Source organism: Etheostoma cragini, chromosome 20 (assembly GCF_013103735.1).
Source record: "Etheostoma cragini isolate CJK2018 chromosome 20, CSU_Ecrag_1.0, whole genome shotgun sequence".
NCBI lineage: Eukaryota > Metazoa > Chordata > Actinopteri > Perciformes > Percidae > Etheostoma > Etheostoma cragini.
This window is the reverse complement of record NC_048426.1, coordinates 12,676,102-12,682,048: the sequence shown is the minus strand read 5'-3', so window position 1 is coordinate 12,682,048 and position 5,947 is coordinate 12,676,102.

The following is a 5,947-nucleotide window of genomic DNA, read 5'->3' as shown; positions in this document are numbered from 1 at the left end:
CGGCATACCAAAACAACAGACAGGCCAAAGACTCATTCCTAACTGTAAGACACAGACATTGCACCGTCGTCGCGTTTCTTCCAGGCGTCTGTGACAATCAATACTTAAAACCACAGCTCGAAAATATGTGGAATCAGCATCTATGAAGTGAAAGAGCGACAAAATTGATTTGTAGAAGGTACGTTCAAGCATTCTAGGGATTTGAAACAATATTCAGAGTCAGGTCGCTCGTCAAATCCATAACAAGTTGAGGGCTCCTCCGTTTTGGTGTTTATTAAAGCATAAATGATAAATAGGATAGGTCAGCATAAAACGCCACCTGAAAATGGAGAGACATTGAATCTGATTTATGCATGTGGTCATCTGTGTCAAGAAGTTGTGTGTGTGATTGCTCATGCATGTGTGTGCGTATGTTTTTTTTGTGCTTTTAAATCAATGGTCATCCCCTGATACAAGATGGCCTCATAAATCATTGTTTGTTGATCACTTGTCAGGAGGCCGGGGCCTTATGGGTCCTCCTAATTATTCCAGCTCACAGCCCCACTGGATGAATAAGGACAGGAATGCCAAAGCAAATCAAGGCAGCGGACTTTACAGAAATATGGCCATAATGGTGGTTGAGTTTGGATGGATGAGTTGGGGGGTGGGGTTGTAGGAACAGTGTGAGGGTGGGTGTGTGGGTGGTAGGGTTGGGCAGGATGGATTCTAAGGTGCACTGAAGGGAGAAATGCAGTGTATGAGGTATCAGTCACGCAATTCCAATTTGGAAGGGGACTCTGTCATGAGAGGAACAAGCCGGCTGCCTGATTGAAATTGGACAAAAACAACTAAATCTGATATTGTGTCCATTCAATCACTTTGATGCCTTGTATCTCTCTTTAAACAAAATTTGAACACATCTTTGTTGCCACTCACTGTCAACTCTGTATTACCTTCATCGAATGTTCACGTTTGGCTGTTGCAGCGTAATAATCCATAACTGCCAGACCTTGACATCGTTATTTTTTTTATTTTTTATTTTGCATGCTAACCATAGTAGCGTTTAAAGCAAACATGGGAAATGTAAAATCCTGTTTTTGGGGTAAAGAATTATGTAATGACAAATTCTGTCAAACGGTAGAACTAAGTGGTTGGGGTATAGTGTGGGCTTTCAGTGTCATTAACTTTTCAGCAATGAGTAAGTTTCTGTCGCCACTGACCAAATTGCTTTAAATGCACAACAATTACACGGTTGAGGCTGGCGCTTAAAAGATGAGTATAGTTTCTGTAGTAAGACCTTATGGGATTATTAGTGAATTTTATTAGAGGGGAACCTTGATGCTCACAGTAATACTGGAAGTGAGATTATGTGTTTCAGTGATACACTGTACCAGCCAGCTGGTCCTCATGTTAATTACTGGATTTCACTTTCCAATTAAGAAATCTGTAAAGAGGAGTTTAATAATTCATCACATAAATGTGGCACAATTCCTTGCTGTACCCTCTCTTCTTCTCTTTTACCTTTTTTTTAATCTTTGTGGCTCCCAAATGCAGGCAGTAACACCTCGTTACCCAGAGTTAAAATGTGTTAGCTTGAGGCTTAAATATGGCCTTAGCATGTTTAAATCATGTTGAGCATATCACAGAGGCCATGCAGGCTGTTCCCTTTGATATATATTTGCAGCATAATATGTGGTTTTGAAAATCAATGAGCACTCCTCTTTTGATCACAGTTGTGTGTCCCTCATCTCCCCACTCAGTAGAAATAGCATACGACCATCCTGCCACAGAGGTGAGCCACATACAGGCACAACATGGACGGAAGTGTAGCTGCAAGCCTGGGTCCTGTATGAATAGAAATTACCTAATATTCTTGTCCTGGTGTGAATGATTAAATGTAGATGGAACCTGTAGTCAATATATCCCATACGTGAAAAGGATATCCGTTACACACATTCACCCCTGAGGGATGCCCAATGTAACCAGGACCTTCTCTTGTTGGCCACTTTCTTGCACAATGCTTCATCAACCGTGTTTTATTTAGGTCTGAAACAGATCCGGAAACAGATCCATAGATCCAACATATACATCTGTGCCCGCACAACAGAATTTAAATCAATTTACAACTTGCAATTCTTTGCAGCAAACCTCATAATTTACAGTATACCTCTAACAGGATTGCTGATCCAAATAGATATATACAAAACCCAACAACTAAAAAAAAAAAGAATATTAATCACGTGCAAATATATTTATTTTAGGCTGGAATTTAAGATGCAACTGAGGACATTAAACGTGTTTTCCTAAAATTGGATCTGTAATTAAACTAAATTCAAAGAACTTTACTACTATTTGTTGAGGCGGCAGACAATGCAAAACTAATCTAACAAGTAATATGATTTAAAATGGAAAGGTATATGGTGTCTTAGAGTAATCTAGAAATATGTTTTGTATGTGTAAAATTAACTTGGCTATGGTATGTCTGTGCATTTCAATTATTGTAATGTTTGAGAGAAAGTAACTCTATTCTGTGTCTCGGATTAGCGAGCCGTGATTTCATCAGGTCCAATATGATATATCTGAAGCAGGGAAATATAGGTCATTCTGAACACCATCAAACAGCAGCCCTCAGGCAGAGGCATGCAGGCCCACGTTTGTCTCCTGTATCTGTGAGGACATTCTCAACTGCCTGTGGGTATTTGTAATGACCTGGTGACAGCATTTCTCTGCTGGCGGCTGAGGTGCTCAACAAAATGAATAACTCAGACCAGCCAGGAGAGAAGCAGAGAGAAGGTGAGTGTGTGTGTGTGTGTGTGTGTGTCAGCAGTGTTTGTGTGTATAAGTTGTGAAGAGTGGGGCTATATGTCACATCTCCTCAGACACTATAGCTCCAGTCCCCACCGGCTACAAACAATCTACAACCACCCAGAACCTCCCACAGAGGCTGTGTATGCTGCATGTATGGCAGTAGTGCGTAAAATGTGTCTCTATGCTGTCTTGGATGTCGCCTTGACCAGGCCACATATTCCTCTGATACAGACTTCAAAGTGTTTGTGATGCGAACACTGGGGAGACAATGAAATGAACCTATGAAACTTGTTGGGAGGAGATGGGAACTGCCAACTGTGTGCTTCTCTCCCAGAAATACAGATTTACATGTTTGTGCCCCAACAAGCTTTAGGATGTAGCTTTCGGTGTGCTCTATTTTTCATGAACATAACATTTCTCTATAATGGATATAGATTCAGGATGATGCATATGAATTGTTCATCCGCATACATATGAATTATTCAACAGCGTGATTCGTTTTGCCCTTTTTTTGGGTTCAACATGCCCTGGAGGGCATAGGGGGAGGGAAGTTTTTTTTTTTTAAGTCCCACTCAGTTCCTGGCACATTTAGTCTCTCCATCGCTTACAATAACATCTGAAGTTGTCTCTGCATCTATAGTTGGAAAGAGCCATTAAAATCTACATGCAGTTAATGGACTTTTTGGCAGGAGTTGTCATTTGATAGGTGCAATCCTGAGAGAGCATTACTTTGTTTGAGTGTCTCCTTTGCTAATCAGTGAGGTCAAACATCCATCTGGCAATTGCTTGATGGTTCTAGTTTGGTAAAATATTTATTGCTTACCCAGAAGTACAAGATTATTCAGAAGGCTGGAGCTGAAACCAGTGCAATGATTTGGAATAAATGTTTTGTACATTTAATTAATTACTCAGTATGTTGGTACTGAGGTACTATCATTGTCTCAAGTATAAGAAATGTATATCAAAATGTCAGCGCGCCTGACTGCAAAACATAGTCGCAATTAGTTCTACAAAGCACCTAAAAACATCTGTTTTCAAGAATATTTCTCTCATTAAGCACAAACAAGCAAAAACGTACAGAGCCATAAAGAGAATTTTGTTACAGATGCATGCTCAAAAAGACTCAGAATGTAAATTGAATCTGTTTGGCTCCCTCCACATTCACAATAATAATTAATTCTAGAAGGGCGTGTGTTGTGTTTTTCACGTAGGCTGTGCTGAGGAGGAGGCAGGCACTCCGCTATCAAAAACCTTGCAGGATAGCAATCATTAGAACCTTAGCCCCCCTGGTAAGCAAGCCATGCTTCCTGTATAGGGCCCCAGAGGATTCAATGTGCTAATTATTTACTGAAGCAGCAAAGACTATCAAATGAGACCCCGCGTCGCGTCTAACTGTGAGGGGGGTACCCTGACAGTGTAACCTGGGTAACATGCAAATAGAGGGAGAAAAGAAGGAGGAGGGCAAGAAAGGGAGAGAGTGTGGGGGAGGGAGGGAAGGGGGCAGAGTGTATAATGGTGCGAGTGCATTGGGGGAGTCGGGGTTCACTGGTGAGTCAGGAAAGGTGGGGCCACTGAGGGGCACAGCAGCAGAGTATTAGATTTCAGATGCATATGAATGACCAACTGCTGGCTCTGCTCTAGCTTTAGGGAGAAATTGCATGGACTCCCCTTGAGCTGCAGTTTTGAATCTAGATTACTGCCTGACTTAATCCTGTGGTGGGAAGGTAGGGGGTCATGAATGTCTGTTGCTGGTGTCATCAAATTGAAGAATTGCAGAAGAGTAGGATGCTTCTCCTTAACTGCATTTTTTGACAACACTACAACACCACGTTGTATGTGCTATTGTCAGAACCAGCATACTCAATGGTAAGAAACAGTCTATGGGCGAGTTTTTTCTCAGCACCAGCTAAGTTTTTGCATCTCGCCAGCCCCAAAACAAACAAACAAACAAACAAATGATATAAGATCACACACACGCACACACACACACACACAAAATCCCTGACTCTCAAAACGGGGGAGGGGGTAACGCTGTGGTCTTAAATCCATGCATCTGGGCAAAAAAGCCAACCACTCTCCTCAGCAGATACGCATGCAATAAGAGCAGTGAGCTCTAATAATACACAATAATACACTCCATTTGATTGGAGGGCAACAACGTTATCTGGTCAACAGCCACATATACACACATATGGACTACTGGATTATCTAAAGCTATCAAAAAAACTAAACCCAATGAATGTAACTTAATAAAAACATACACTCTCACACTCTAATGTGGATTAAAATGTAATTTCAATTCACCACTAACATCCTGCATAGTATGACCTATCATGGCCCTGCTGGACTAACATAGTGAGCTTATGCCCTTTATCTTATTGGAAAGTGCAAGGGGCACCCGCAGCTGCTGTAAAGCTCTAAGATAAATATCGAGCATAGAGTAACAATTAATTCCAAACAAGGTTGTGGAAATCCTAAACTGACTGCAATCAGGCCAACCAACGTGCGGGATTGCTCTCTAAACAGAGCTAGTCATTTCAAGTTGGCTCTAATTACACTGAGCCCATTATTGTGGCATCAGAAAGGCTCCATTTATTTTCCTCACACATTGAGTGTATCACACAGCACATATTGAACCCAAAACCTTCTAAATGTCACCCAGGACACTCAATTCAATTAATAGAAAATACTTGAGTTGGGTTTGAAAAGGGAAGCAGGTGTGCAACTGAGTTCCTGCCCTCTCAACAGATAATTCACATGACTGATGCGCCACCTCCAGCAGCTACTCACAAAAAAGTGACCTTCTCCCAATAAGATCTTACCACGTGTCAGAACATATCCTGGGAGGAGTGATGGAACTGTTTGTTTCTAGACAATAGCACCGCCAGCTTAAACTGCTCTCGACAACCTGCTGTGTCTCCTTTCAGCAAAGCAGTTCCCCCAAACTTCTTTTCAATGTCTCATTGCCTTTGCTAAATAATGAAAAACTGCAATGACGTTGTGAATGGAAAATTAGGCAGCAGCAGACCGTGTGGGTTACTTGCTTCCAGCTACACAATAATCTGTTACACCGCCTTGATCACATCAAGGTAAATCTGAGTTTAACTCTGGTTTATACACACACCTTTTCCACTCTATTCATATTTTTCTCTCTTTCTCT